The sequence below is a fragment of the Pipistrellus hanaki genome (genome assembly GCF_964339955.1).
Source record: "Pipistrellus hanaki genome assembly, chromosome: 1".
Lineage (NCBI taxonomy): Eukaryota > Metazoa > Chordata > Mammalia > Chiroptera > Vespertilionidae > Pipistrellus > Pipistrellus hanaki.
Genome location: NC_140503.1, coordinates 170,596,273 through 170,612,809, shown reverse-complemented (window position 1 = coordinate 170,612,809; position 16,537 = coordinate 170,596,273).

Sequence of the window (16,537 nt, the reverse complement as noted above, 5' to 3'; positions counted from 1 at the left end):
AGAAATATTCCCTTTGCTATCATTATTTACATACTTGGAAATCTTTTTATAAAGCTGATCATGTGTCCCATAATGTAAGAGACACAAGAGAAACATAAATAAGGCACTTATTTTCATTAAGCTCTGTTCTAGACAAAAACACAAAAATGGCAATATAATATGCTACATACTAAGCTAGAGGCATGAGAAGAAAATGGTAGAACCAAAAAAGGTCATTCAGAATTCAGTCCTAAACTGTGTCCTTACAGATAACTAGAAATAGACTAAGCAAAGCAATGCCGGGGCTGGGGGCGTGGGGGGGGGCAGGGGGGGTGATAGAGGGAGGTTGGGGATGAGAAAGAATTGTCAAAAAGTATCCAATTTACAGAAAACTTATAAAAGAAATAGAGAAACCACAAAATATAAAAGATATTTTGAAGAAATTATTATTTTTAATCCTCACCCAAGAATGTTTTCCCATTGATTTTTAGACAGTGAGGAAGAGAGAGAGAAAAACAAAGAAATATCAATGTGAGAGCAACACATTGATTGGTTGCCTCATGCATGTCTCAACCAGGGCCCAGGCTGGGGAGAAACCTGCAACCGAGGTATATACCCTTGACCAAATCCAGAATCAAACCTGGCACCTTTCAGTCTGCAGGCCAATGATCTATCCATTAAGCCAAACCAGCTAGGGCAAGAATTTAATAACTTTTAAGTGATTTCTCAAAATATCAGTCCAAAGTCATTTTGTATAATAAAGTTATTTTACTAAAATCTAAATTTGATTAGAGCAAAAGATTCACCATATACAAAGCAGTAATATTTTATGTCAAATAAACTATTTGGAAAATAAGAATAATTACATGTCTCTGGAAAATTGATTGAAAGAGCAAATGTTTACCATTTACTAAATAAATAATATTACTTTTTTATGCTAGATTAAAGAACCTTATTAACTTTCACTTATTCATTAATTGTTCAACAGAGAGTTATTAAAATCTGACTATGTGCTAGGTATCATGTTGCACACTAGAAAATATTAACTATTAAGAGTTGTAACAAATAGCATTGTGCCAGACTAGGATGGATGAGTGTATGTGTGTTCTGTATACAAACATACATTATTTCTGGAATACAATAGCTCTCCATGTCTGCGGGGGGACATGATCCAAGACCCCAGTGGGTGCCTGAAACTGCAGATTGTACCAAATCTGTATTTACTATGTTTTTCCAATACATACATGCCTATAATAAAGTTTAACTTATAAATTAAGCACAGTAAGAGATTAATAACAAAACCAGATAATAAAATAGAACAAGTATAATAGTATACTGTAATAAATGTTACTTGAATGTAGCCTCTCTCAAATACTTTATTGTACTTACTGTATCCACCCTTCTTCTGATGATCTGAGGTGATACAGTGCCTATATGATGAGATAAAATGAGGCGAATGATGTACTAATAGGCATTATAGTGTTAGGCTACTATAAGAATTACTTGAACACAGTACTGTGACCATAAAAATTGATCTGATAACCCATAGGGCTGCTAAGTGAGTAATGAGTGGGTAGTGCATGTAACATGGACATGCTGGACCAAGAAATGATTGATTCCCAGTTGGGAACAAGAAGGACACTGTGAGATTTCATCACTCAGAATAGCACACAGTTGAAAACTTTGAATTGTTTATTTTTGAAATTTTCCATATTTTTGGGCTGCTATTGACTGCAGGTAACTGGAACTGCAGAAAGCAAATTTATGAATAGGATTTTATCTGTAAATCTAAGAGATAATACAGCATTGCCTTTTTCTTTTTAGGTTTGACTGGAAAATCTATCTTCTGCAGTTTCCTATCTACCACATTACTTCATACCACCAGCATGTTTGGACAGACTTATTAATAAGTCAATAGAAGACTGAGAAGAATATTTCCAGTACTGTTTATATTCTTCCTGTTAGTTCATGCTGAATATGCTGGGTCTGTATTGTGACTTTATATAAACTGGGGTGATGATAATTTAAGATGTTTTCACCACTCTTTCTATTATAAAATCTCATTTCTTTTCCTCAAAAAATAAAATTTTAAATGCATTTTTTTTGTGTAATCATCATTTCCATTGTTCATACTGGCCTACTGGGCTGTTGATGATAATATAAATAGTCCTTTAACAGGTAAATTTAAACCAGCATGGCTACCACAAAATAATTGTACACTTCCTAGGTGCTTAAAAATTACTACTCATGATGGATAACCTTGAACACTACAAATATATTCTCCAGCCAATACTGGGTTCACAGAACCATCAGCCATAATTCTACAATCTCTCTAATTTAATCATGTTCATGATTTGCCACAAACCTTCAACCCATACCTTCAGCAGAGCCCTCAAGAAGCCTCTAACAGTTTACATTTTTAAGTTACAGTAGAGAGTCAGGCATTGACAATATAGGAAGGATGAAACTTTGCTCAAAGTTCTCTTGGCTGGTCTAATAATCAAATATATATGAGACAGATTAGCAAAAGAAAATGACCAAATTTAACTAAATACGTATATATGGGAACCCCATAGACATGAGAGTCAGAAACCCCACATAGATGAGAGGTTGAGATTGAAAGGGAAAATATAGTGTATATGGCATTCAAAGCTAGGGATGAGATAAGGCAATTTGGGGCTTCAGAAGGTAATTGCAGGGAGAGCACATGTTCAGTATTTATTAGTTTATCCTACCATCTATACTAATAAAAGGGTAATATGCAAATTGGTCATGACACCCTCACAGTAACAACTGAACAGTAGGCTGCATGGAACAATAAGGCTGGCAGGGGGTTTAGCGAGGGATGACTAAATGACTGACCAGCAGGCTATATGGGGCAACCAGGCCAGCAGGGTGGTTAGTGAGGGGATGACCAAACAACTGATCAGCAGGCTGAGAGGGGTGACCAGGCCAGCAGGAGGGTTAGCAAGGGACAACCAAATGACTGAACAGCAGACTGCATGGAGTGACCAGGCCTCAGGAGCGGGAGTGAGGGACAACCAGGACAACAGTGGGGCAGTTAGGGATGACCAGGCCAGCAGTGGGGGGAGTTAGGAGCGATCAGGCTGACAGGCAGAGATGGTTAGGGTTGATCAGGCTGGCAGAGGCGGGGCAGATGGGGGGGGATCAGGCAGGCAGGTGAGCAGTTAGGAGCCAGTGGTCCCAGATTGTGAGAGGGATGTCCAACTGCCGGTCATCTCCCTAGAAAACAATTTCCCATTCTATTTTATTGACAACATTGACTCCATTAAGCCTAAATTTGATCCATCTTCCTATTGTGACACTTCAATAACTTGACAAATCTGAACATAACTTGAACTGTTTTCTCTTCAAATCTCAAAGAATGTAGTGACCCTTCTCTAGTTCAAAGCTATTTGCTCTTTTGGTGCTTTTTAAATTTTCCTCTTTAATCTATCTTTAAGCAATTATATTTCCTGGTAAGCCATCCAAGACAAACTAATTGCAAAAGTATATTCCTAGGTAACTAAATGAGTTTTATTTTCACTTTAAATTTTTTAATTAGAAGCCAGTTAATTGTTGAAAGGCATCTGGCAAAAAAAAAAAAAAAAAAGGGGGGGGGGGTGGAAATCCAAGATTTATCAACTTTAAAAAATCTTTTCTCAGTGTCTTACTGTATTTGTCTACCCATGTATCACTTGTCATTTAGAACTTTAGAATGCTCTAGAAAGAACAAAACATTCATGTCCCATTCAAACAATATTTTTCCTTCCTTTTCTCACTTCTTTTCTTTAAATAGTTTTTAAGTGACAGGGGTTTAGTTGACCCCTTTACTTAGTTCTTCAGAAGAACACGAGAATTCCTAAACAAAGCAAACCCATCCTTCTAGAATTTGACTTCAAGAATACTGTGTGAACTTAGAAAAAAAAAATTTCCTTTAGTAAGTTTTCTCTCATAGATTGGTGAGAATTCAGGTGTGTGTGTTGGGTTAGATTTACACAACATTCTGTGTTTCCAACTTATCCAACCCAGATTTTAATTTGGGAAGTCAGCAAAGACATATAGATATTAGGTATATCTGTCTAAATTTTTAGGGCAATAATTTAGAACTAAATCTAGAGAATAAGAATCTGGTTTTAATCAGCTGATTATATATGGCAATTAAGATGGTTAAAGTGGATGAGATCATATAGGAAAAACGTGAAGAGTTAGAAAAGAAGTGGGGGAAGCCAGAGCCCTAGAGAACATCAGTGTTTGCACAGGAGAAGAAAGAGAAGTCCATTCCAAATGTTTAGAAGAAAGAATTATAAGAATTACCAGGTAGTAAGTCTTAATAGGTTCCAATAAAATGGTGCCCCTGTAGTTTTTACTACAATTTATCATCTTCAAGGTATGATATTAATACATATTAGTAATATAACAATACTATTAATAGTTGAAGATAAATATCAGAGACAGATATATAAATTACCCTGTATATACTTGCTCAGTCAATTTTAGATATTATTATAATTATTATGATTTTGCCACATAATTAAAAATGTAGTGTCATTCTGGTAGGTCATCTGACAGTAGTTAACTAGTAAGAGCAGATTTTCTGTTAAGGGTCTTACTAGTTGGACTAATAAAGCCATGGGTTCTCTTGTCTCTCTCTGGGAGAAGAGAATTAATTAAGAAATATATTGCATATTTTAATGTTCATAGGGTCAATCAAAATGAAGCGTCTACTTTGGACCTTCATTATGTGTGTAGCTTTTGCAAAGAAGGTAAGTAAAAGAAGGTAAGTAACTGCAGCAATTATAGCACAACCATCAAATAATTATAGAGTGGATTTTGTGTTAAAAACATGTTATTAAAATGTTGATGATGATAAAACAGAGATGTCAATAAGCATGAGGGTTGTTGTATAAAACTTTTCAGAATAAATTTTATTAAAAACAAAAATAATAAAGTTGTGTTATTTGAAAATAGATAAATAGCAAGAAAAAGAGGTGAGTTCATAAATGTAGTGAGCTGGAGGAGGATAAAATTAGAGGGACCAGAACATGTAGATAATTTTAACAATTTATTTCTTCAGATTATAGAATGCTGGGTTGGGCTTCCTCTGGCAGTGAAGTCCCATTGCTGGGGTACTTATGTAGAGACACAAGAAAAATTTGATGGAGTAAAAGCAGAAAATCAAATGCTACTTGATATTATTCTATTATATTATTATTTCCCCTTATGTAAATTTCAATATAATATTTTACCTCCTAACATCACCTGAATTAAACTCTAATTTTTAACAACAGTAAATATTGATTTTCCACACCATTTTCATTCTTCCCATGTGCATAATCCATGGTGAATTATTAAAACATATTGAAGCTTAATTGGAGAACAACTGGATATATGATCCTTTGCATCTGTAAAGAGGTAGCGACAGACCAGTTACATACACACACAGAATGCAATCAAAACCTCAGAGGTGAAAGAGGATGCTGTTGCATCCTTGGATAGATAAGCGATGAATGTTCTTTTAGGTGGTAAAATTTATATATGTGTAGAATATTACAAACCAACCAACATAAAACTTCCTGAGGCAATTGTCTAGATCAAAAATATATCATGGTAATAATAATGGTAACAATAATAATAATAAATAATTAATATGGGACCACATTTAAAAAACTATACCGACAAGGCTGTACAAATTCTTCAGTAATGTGGAATACCGAGTACGGACATTTTTACATAAATAGCCATTATAAAATATTTTTTTCTTTGTTTTAGAAGCATTTCTACTTCCTTGATGAGGTAAAAAAAAAAAAAAAAGTTTTCATTTACATATAAGTTTATTTGTTTTTACCTTAAAGTGTGTTTTACATTTTAAAACTCTGATTTCTTTACAATGCAATTTTGTGACTACTATTGCTGTTAAAATATCAGTGCTTTTAATCTGTTCTTATTTGATATAAAAATGTGTATCAACTACATATTTATGTTTAACATATTTACCATAAGGTCTTTTTAAAAAAATATATATTTTTTATTGATTTTTTTACAGAGAGGAAAGGAGAGGGATAGAGAGTCAGAAACATTGATGAGAGAGAATCATCGATCAGCTGCCTCTTGCACACCTCCCACTGGGGATATGCCCGCAACCCAGGTACATGCCCTTGACCGGAATCGAACCCGAGACCCTTCAGTCCGTAGGCCGACGCTCTATCCACTGAGCCAAACGGGTTTCGACTACCATAAGGTCTTAATTTCTTTTCAATGAATAGGAGCATTAAATAAATGCATTCCTTTTGCAGTGTGATACAATTTTTGCTATGCCCAGTTTTCCTCCTCAAGCCTCTATGAAATTTTATTGCAATGCACCAAGTTTGCTTAAACAAACCAAGTGATGAGACCAGGAAAGCTTCACCGTATGAAATATTAGAGCAGATGAAAGTATGATCCAGGAACTGCTAGCAGGAGGAGTATGTCCCACAGAGTTAGATGATTTCTATGTAGAAAATACTCATAAAGTATCCCTATGTAGGAGACCAAAGCATCTATTAATTGATTGAGGTTAGGTTTCTTAAAATTGTTACTTTTGCCTCAAATCATAATGATAGCAGAGTGCTAAGAAAACTATACTTGTACTTATTTACAAATGTGCAGTACATAAACATGACATTCTAAAAGAGAAAGGCCAAGAGATATAGTCTGGATATGCACAATTGTCACCTAATACCATTAGGCATATAGCAAAGGGGCAGGAAGGTCTTAAAATAATATTAAAAATTAAAACTGTACAAGGTGTTGTTTTGAATTCTTATAAGAATTAATATTTTAGCTGAAACCGGTTTGGCTCAGTGGTAGAGTGTTGGTCTGCGGACTGAAAGTTCCCAGGATCGATTCAGGTCAAGGGCATGTACATTGGTTGAGGGCACATCCCCAATAGGGGGTGTGCAAGAGGCAGCTGGTCTGTGTTTCTCTCTCATCGACGTTTCTAGCTCTCTATCTCTCTCCCTTCCTCTCTATAAAAAATCAATAAAATATTTTTAAAAAGAATTAATATTTTAATCATAAGAATCTAGACATCCAAGGTCACAATAAAAACCACTGTCATCTGTCCCTGTGAACACTCAGAGCATATACCACTTGTGTTTTATGCATCAGACCTTAGGATGACATGACATATGAGCACACATTTTAACTGAGTAATTCAGGAAACCAACCTAAAATTGGAAAGTTCATATATAATATTGAATTTTAATAAGGAAGCTTGACTGCCTAGTAAAGAAACCTTGTCTGTTCTTTTTAATACATAGCACATAGACAAGTAGATAATGGGTTCTGATTTATACTTTTCAAAATCAGTAATTAAAGACCCATTAAGAAAAGCTTAAAATATCCTAAAACTACTGGAAAACAATCTATATTTTCTGAGAAGTTATATTGCGATGCTTAAAGAGTTGCCAGGGATTTTGTAATTAATACAAATTATGATCTAATGTAAATGTCTGGTATAAATAAGCAACTAGCCTCAGAACTGAATCAAAACACTTAATCCCCTATACATAAAACTTCATAAAGTAGATATGAATAAGAAATTTAATGATAGTGAAGAAATATTTCAACTAATAGGACATTAAAATCAGTCATTGCAGTCATCAGAAATGTCTGAGATTTTACTGCCTATCTTTTCTTCTAACATTTTCATGGTTTCAATCCAGTAAGTCTTTAATCCATTTTGAGTTTATGGTTGTGTATGGTATAAAAAGTAGTCTAGTTTCATTTTTTGCAAGTATCTGTCCAATTTTCCCATCAATTGAACTGAGTGCCTTTACTCCATTATTTGTTCTTGCCTCCTTTGTCAAATACTAATTGACAATAAAGGCATCTGTTTATGTCTGGGCTTCCTATTAAATTCCATTGATCTAGATGCATACTTTTATGCCAGTAGCATGCTGTTTTGATTACTACAACCTCATAGTATAATTTGATATCAGGTAGCATGATTCCATCGACTTTATTCTTTGTGGTTCCATATAACTTTTTGGAATATTTGTTCTAGTTCTAGGAAATGCACCATTGGTATCTTGATAGGGATTGTGTAGAATCTGTAGATTGCTTTCAGTAGTATGGACATTTTGATGATGTTAATTCTTCTTATCCATAAACACAGTATATGCTTCCACCTATTTGTAATTCTTCATTTTCTTCCTTCAGTGTCCATAATTTTATGAGTACAAGTCTTTTACATCCTTGGTTTAATTTATTCCTAGTTTGTTTGTTGTTGTTTTTCAATGTAATTGCAAATGGGATAGTTTTCTAGTTTCCCTTTCTGACAGTTCATTATGGTGTATAAAAAAGCAACTGATTTCTGAATATTTATTTTATATCCTGCTACTTTACTATATTTATATATTAGTTCTAGTAGTTTTAGGGTGTATTCTTAAAGGTTGCCTCAATAAAGTATCATGTCATCTGCAAATAGTAACAGTTTTACTTCTTCCTTTCCAATTTGGATGCCTTTTGTTTCTTCTTCTTGTCTGATTGCTATAGATAGAACTTCCAATATCATCCTATATAATAAAAGCTTAATGTGCTAAGTGTCCAGTCAGCCATTCAACCAATCAAAGCATAATATGCTAATGATATGCTAAGGCTGCTCAACCACTCGCTATGATGTGTACTGACCACCAGAGGACAGACACTCCTACAGGAAGGTTAGCTTGCTGCTAGGGTATGGCCAATCAGGACTGTGTGATATAGGCTGGACACACTCTGGAGCCCTGCTGTGGTCCCTCAGGGGATGTCAGAGAACCAGTTTCAGCCCGAGGGCGGAACAACCAGTCACTATGATGTGCACAGACCACCTGGGGGCAGATGCTCAACACAGGAGCTGCCCCCTGGTGGATATTGCGCTCCCATAGAGGGAGTGCCACTCAGCCAGAAGCCGGACTCATGGCTGGTGAGCTCAGAGGCAGTGGTGGGAGCCTCTCCCACCGCTGCATCAGTGCTAAAGATGCTGAGGGACGCCCCCTCCCCCCCTCCGCCAAGTGCATGAATTTTGTGCACCAAGCCTCTAGTGTTGAATAAAAGTAATGAAGCTGATATCCCTGTACTGTTCCCCAACTTAAGGGAAATGTTTATAGTTTTTGCTCAGTGAATATGATATTGGCATTGGTTTTGTCACATATATGCTTTATTACACTGTGAGATATGTTTCCTCTCTTCCCACTTTGCTGACAGTTTTTATTATAAATAGGTGCTGGGTTTTATCAAATGCTTTTTCTGCATCCATGGACATGATCATTTGATTTTTATTCTTCATTTTGTTTATGTTATGTATCAAATTTATTAGTTTTCAGATATTGTACTAACCTTGCATCCCAAAAATAAATCCCACTTGATCATGGTTTATAATTTTTTAAAATGTATTTCTGGATCCAATTGGTTAATATCTTGTTCATTAGGGATGCTGGCCTATAATTTTCTTTCATTGTAGTATCTTTATTTGGTTTTTGGAATTAGGATAATGCTGGCCTCTTAATATGTATTTCAGAGTCTTCACTACTCTTGAATTTTTTGGAATAGTTACAGGATGGGTGTTAATTCTTCTTTGAACCTTTAGTGAAAATTTCCTATAAAGCTATATGCTTCAGAACATTTCTCATAGCAATATCTTTTTCTGCTAACGCTCCTCAGTCAAGAGAAACAAAAGAAAAAATAGATAAATGAAATGACATTGAACTAAAATGTTCTTGTACAGCAAAGGGAACCATCAACAAAACAAAAAGACAACCCACTGAATGTGACAACATATTTGCCAATGATATATCTGATAAGAGGTTAATATCCAAAATTTATAAAGAACTCATATGACTCAACACCGAAATAAGAAACAATCCAATTAAAAATGGGCAGAGGACCTGAAGAGGCACTTCTCCAAAGAGAACATATAGATTTCCAAAATGCATATGAAAAAATGCTCAACATCACTAACAAATAAATACATACAATTTAAAACCACAATGATATATCACCTCACACCTGTCAGAACGACCAACATCAATAAATCAACATACAAGTATGGAAAGGATGTTAAGAGAAGGGAACCCTTGTGCACTGTTGGTGGAAATGAGCATTGGTACAGCTAACATGGAAAGCAATATGAAACTGCATCAAAAATTAAAAATCAAATTGCCTTATGACCCAGGGATTCCACTTCTGGGATATATCCAAAGAAATCTGAAACACTAATTCGGAAACATTATATCCACCCTTATATTCACTGCAGCATTATTTACAATAGCCAAGACTTAGAAGCAGCCAAAGGGCCCATCAGTAGATGAGTCAATAAAAAAGCCATGGTACATTTACACAATGGGGTAAGAAAGAAGGAAATCTTACCTTTTTTGATGGACAGAAAGAGAACTATGCTAAGTGAAATAAGCCAGTCAGAGAAAACCAAGTACCATGTTATTTCACTTATATTTGGAATCTGATGAAAAAAATAAACTAGCAAGCAAAATAGAAACAAACACAAAGATAAATAGAGCAGGATGACAGCTTCAGAGAAGAGGACTGTTGTAGGGCTGGGTAAAAAAAAAAGTGAAAGGATAGAAAATCTCATAGACACAGACAAAAAAATGGTGATTAGCAGATGAACTAGGGGTTAGGTAGAAGAGAGGAATAGGACATAAATGGTGATGGAAGGACATTTGACTTGGGTGGTAAGCACATATTACAACATATAGCTGATGTATTATAGACTTATACACCTGAAACCTATATAATTTTATTAACCAATGTCACCCCAATTAATTTAAATTTTAAAAATTGGTCATTGGATATCTGCTTTGTAAAAATGTATTTAGAATACAAGACTGTGCCCACATAGTCACAAGAAAACTATATAGCTTAAGAAAAAAAAATTCAATGTTATTCAAAGAGATTTGTTAGCTATTTTCTCTGCGAATGTAAGTAGAGTTATAAAGAAATGGGTTTTTAGTGGCATAAAATTTAAAACCAATATTGTTTTCTTTGTTGTTTTAGAAATTACTCTCATCCACAGAAGAGGTGAAATATATCATATTTGTTTATACTTTAAGATATTGATATGTATTTTCACATTATTAATTTTATTTTTAAAACAGCATTTTCTATCTAATAATATTAAATAACTTAATATTATTGTTTTTTTTTCTTGTAAAGCTACAAACACAATTTAGGAACATGTTCTTTTTCTTGCTCTGATAAGCTCATTTAAAAATGCGTATATAAGTATAAGCATATTTATATATCCTATAATTTTTATTCCTACTGATACTCCATTTGCATTGTCTACTCATTAGGTTAAATTATTTAAAATAAAATTTAACTATATCATAGAAAAGTATTGTTTATAAAGAATCACATATTTTCCAATAAATAGGAAAACTGGGTCTTTTGTTCATAAATAGTGTCTGTTATTGACATCATCATCCTTAAGATAGAGACTTAGGGATTCTTAAAACAAATAGGAGTCACTCATTGTATATCATCACTGTCATACATAAGCAATATATAGATAGAACAAACACAAAAACCTTTAATTGATTTCTTTGCTTTTCCTTTAGAATTACCCAGTTAATCCATCTATAGATACTCCTTATCCCGCACCAGAGAATAGTCTCCCTACTCCTGGCTCTCCTTCAGAGAATAATTTACCCAAGAACACTGGGGATCCTTATCTTGAACCAAGGATACCTGCATATTCCTATATTCCCTATTCTCCTAGAGCCCCTCTCCAATACTTTCCTCTTTTCCCCACACCTATTTGGTTGAATCCTCATTTTCAGAAGGCTTCCTCCCTTATCAATGCCTTAAACAGACCTGAAGTTGACCCCATAATTTACACAGCTAAACCACCTGCTACACCCCAATTTCCTGCCCCAAAGTTTTCGATTCATTCTACTATGAACCAGCCTGATGAAGCTAAGCCTGCTCCAGCCACACCTGCTCCAGCCACAACTACTGCCCCACAGCCTTATTCTTCTGCTGCTTTTGATCCGGTGGGTTGCCTAAATCTTACTCCCATAATACGTGAGATTTTTAGGAGAGGAAAAGAAACACCATCTCTCCATAAGCAAACATATTATCTTAAACATTTTGAATAGCTTTATAGAGATAACAACTAACATAAATACAGTAAACGAAATGAATTAAAAGTGTACCCTTTGGTAAATTTTTGGCATATGGATACACCCATAAAAAAATCACAGATAATGACTATGTCCACCAGAGTCAAAAGTTTCTTCCTGTTCCTTCATAATGCCACCTGCCTTTTTTCTATCTCTAATCTATTTTCTGTCACTATTGATTGGTTTGAGTTTTCTAGAATTTTATATATAAGTGGAATCATACTGTAAAACGGTATGCTATTTGTGTCTGCCCTTTTTTTTATTCAACATATTTTTTTTAGATTTGTTGAGGTAGTTACAGTCCATGTATTTTTATTTTTGCAGGCTAGCATTTCGTTAAATGGGTATTTAATTTTTTACCTATTCACCTGTTGATGAACATTTTAAATTCCAAACTGAATGTCATTTATGTGTTTCCATGTAATTATGTATTTGTTGCATACTGTACTGGCTTTAAATTTCAGTTCAATGTTAAATAAAAGTGACTAGATGGACATTAACTGGTTTGGCTCAGTGGATAGAGTGTTGGCCTGTGGACTGAAAGGTCCCAGGTTTGATTCCTGTCAAGGGCATGTACATTGGTTGCGGGCACATCCCCAGTAGGAGGTGTGCAGGAGGCAGCTAGTCAATGTTTCTCTCTCATCGATGTTTCTAGCTCTCTATCCTTCTCCCTTCCTCTCTGTAAAAAATTCAATTATATATATAAATACAAATATATATCATTATATATATATATATATATATATATATGTGTGTGTGTGTGTGTGTGTGTGTGTGTGTGTGTGTGTGTGTGTATGTATATTTCTAGCTCTCTATCCTTCTCCCTTCCTCTCTGTATATATAATTACTTTTTTTTAAGTGACTAGATGGGCACCCATGGCTGTCTTATTTCTTTCCAGGCAATAAGCTAGGACAATCCTAGGGTTCATCTCATTTGCTTCCTATCTCTTAAGAATCACTGTCCTTTAAAGCCTAATTCAGATCTTGAGAAACAATGCTTTTTGTAATTTCAGTACATTTTAAAATTTTATTCCAGGCAATAGGTTAAATTCAGTTTCTGTTACTCATCTTGAAGCAGTGGGGGGACAACTCATAAAATACTTGATTTTCTAATCACTATGTTGTACATCTGAAACTAATACAGAATAATAATAAATGTAAACTATAATTGAAAAATACTTTTAATTTAAAAAAAGGAAAGAAATGGGAGTATAAATCCACCAGTGAATGCATTGTGCAGTACATTGCCACTAATGGGGCACTCCTAGAAGTTGTTTCCTGGGAGGTATGAATTTTATTCTTCTTCCTTTGTTCCTGGTAGGAATCAGGATCAAGTTAAATGGTTTAGAACTGTTCAGAGAAGTATAAAGACCTAGGCTTATTCCACAATGACTCATACATTAACGTGTTCATTCAAAGCACTTGGAAACAAAGCACTTTCCATTTTTCAGTATATACCTGTAATTTATGGCTCACATAGGGGTAGAAGAGAAATGTTAAAAAATATATATATATGGATAAAAAGAAATATTACTTGATAAGAAGAGGGTCTTTAAAGCCCTGCTAAAGACTCTGGACTTTATGTTATAGCCAAAGGAATCGATTAGGGACCTTTAATGAGAGAAGTAATTTGACCAGTAGTCTGTCTCAAAAGCTAAATCTGGTGGCCACATAGAGCTTTCTAAATATGAATTATGAAGAGATCAACATGATACAAGTTCTTAAAGAATAAAGATTATTCAGAAAACTATAAAATTAAGTATATTTCATGTATGAAAAAAAAATCTTTCTTTTTTATAGGTAAAAAATGAAATCCTCTAGAGAAGTGAACACCATGCATTTGCTTCTATAAGTCCTAAAGGTAATGAGATTTTAAAATAACACATTAAGTAGATTAAATCTTATCATCTGAAACTACCTTTGAATATGTTTTTACTACATGAATTGAAAACCAAAATGCATGATGACAGTATTGTTAGTGATGTCTCTTAATAAAAACTATTACCAAAATAAATAAAAGTTTCATTTTTTACTTAAAGCCCTGAATATTGCTATATTCTTTTGGTTTGTATTTAGTTTATATTATATAAAAGGATATAGGTTAGTAAATTAGTCCAAGATATTAGATAAATTTAATAATTTCATATTTTCAGTAAATATTTTTATTAGTTTCTTACTATATTAATTAATTCACAAATTAATTCTTACTATGTTAATTAGTTAATTAAGCAATTAATTCTTTATTTTACAAAAAGTAAAGGAAAGTGTTAAATTTTTAGAAATATCTCTTAAGCTGAAACCGGTTTGGCCAGTGGATTGTGCATTGGTCTGCAGACTGAAAGGTCCCAGGTTCAATTATGGTCAAGGGCATATACATTGGTTGCGGGCATATGTAGGGGGTGTGCAGAAGGCAGCTGGTCAGTGTTTCTATCTCATAGATGTTTCTAGCTCTCTATCCCTCTCCCTTCCTCTCTGTAAAAAATCAATAAAATATATATTTAAAAAAAAGAAATATCTCTTAAGGCAGAAAAGGAATTCTACTTCAAATTATTCAGTGTCAGGAGTCCGTGTTTACCTGCATCTAATACTCCCACACACAAAAATGCAACAGAAAAGCAGAGTGAAGCACATGAAGAAAAGATTCAAGTATAATATCTGCAAATCTCTTCCTCTCCTCAGGTTAAGTGTTTATAGGTACAGAGAAAATTTCTCATTAAAAATATAAAAAATACTTCTAATTGAAATTGTTGTCTAATTTCAATCCGTACAGTTAGCTCCCTGTAAAATCTATTTCTATTACAAATTCCTCTTAAAGAAAGAAAACCAAGCCTACAATGGCAGATTTAGAAAATTCTCAAAAGCAGCTTTCACACTTTAAGCCTTGGAAGAAAGGGGAGATGAAGAAGAGGAATAAGCCACCATTTTAACTTTGTACCACATAATTCCAAACAATTATGGTACTTAGTAGTCCTATTTAGAAGGACCAAACAATCTCAGTTCTATGCTCTATATGCCAAAATCAATTTCACATTTAATTATTTCCATGAGACTCCCCATAAATGATCTTATAACCTAAAATTGCAAATCTAGACACAGTAATTACTTACTTCCTAATTTAGAATGAGATTTTGCTTATCTCAGGAGAGTTGTGCTTTAACAAACTTGAAAGGTCAAGGAAATAGCAATACACAAAGGACAAGTTTTAATAATCCTGTTACAGGACAAGAGAGGGGCTTGTCTCCCTCAGTTGCTTGTGGGATTGGGGTTCTTGGGGTATCACAGGAATAAGTATTTCCAGAGGCCTCCACAGGAGAATGAGATGTAGTAGAAAGCTTTATTTCCATGGAATCATATCCCTGGGTCTCCAACATCTCATTCCCCTTAGTCCAGTCATAGAAGTGTAGATGGGCTTTCAGTAGAGCTAAAATCAGAGTCAGTGTCCAGAGTTTCCCTTCCATGTGGGAGCCGGTCCTGTTCGGTGTCAGGCTGTTTTAGTTTGCATTTCCCCACTGCAGTCCATTAATTCATTGTGTGTGGGGTCTGCATGGCTGTGGGCCATAAGGGCAAATGCAATCGAGTTGGAGTAAAAGAGCCCACAAGCCAAGAGTCCAACACAACCAAAGAGGGGATTCCTTTGCTTAGGGAATTATTTAATCCCAAAATTTCAAGTCCTTGCAGTGGTCATGCCCATTATGGCCCCAGGTGTGATTGACAGGCAAGTACCTTCTCTAGTCATCCCAGCTTTACTGAGCAGGCATCTATCTTTCCTTGGTTGGATCCCTACCCTGCTGTTTTGTAGGAAACATGCCTATAATGTCTGTCCTTCTCTTTACTTGTTTCCTGTTATTAATAACTAGTAAATTACAGTGCTATCAATACCACCTCCAGGAATAATTAAAAAATGAGCAAATACAAGCCCCAGGCTTATAAACCCGATCCCTTCTACAGCAGTCTATGCTCACTCCTTTTCTGTTCTATTCCTATCTAAACTTGACCTCTCAAAGATAGCTTAACAATATGTGACCTTTTCCAACTACTTCTCCTTTATGAGGGGGAACTGGGGAGATTTTAAGACCTTAGTACTTGCTCATTTAGGCAAATGATTAAGCATTGTTTATGAAACGTGAAAATTAAACTGGAATATGTGGTGTTTCCCTGGACAGGATGCAAAGGTGGCTTCCTGGGTTCTTATCCAGGTGGATTCAAAGAATGAAGCCACAGACAAAAGGTGGTATAGGAAAAGGTGAATATTTATTGGGAAACAAGCACAGACTCCCACGTGGGGAGGGGGAGAGACCCAACAAGTCCCTCTTTCTTAAAGTTTAAAGGCTGCAGTTCTTTATGTCCTGATATTCCCTCTGACTGGTCACATCGGCAGCTTCAGAGCTCAAACCTCA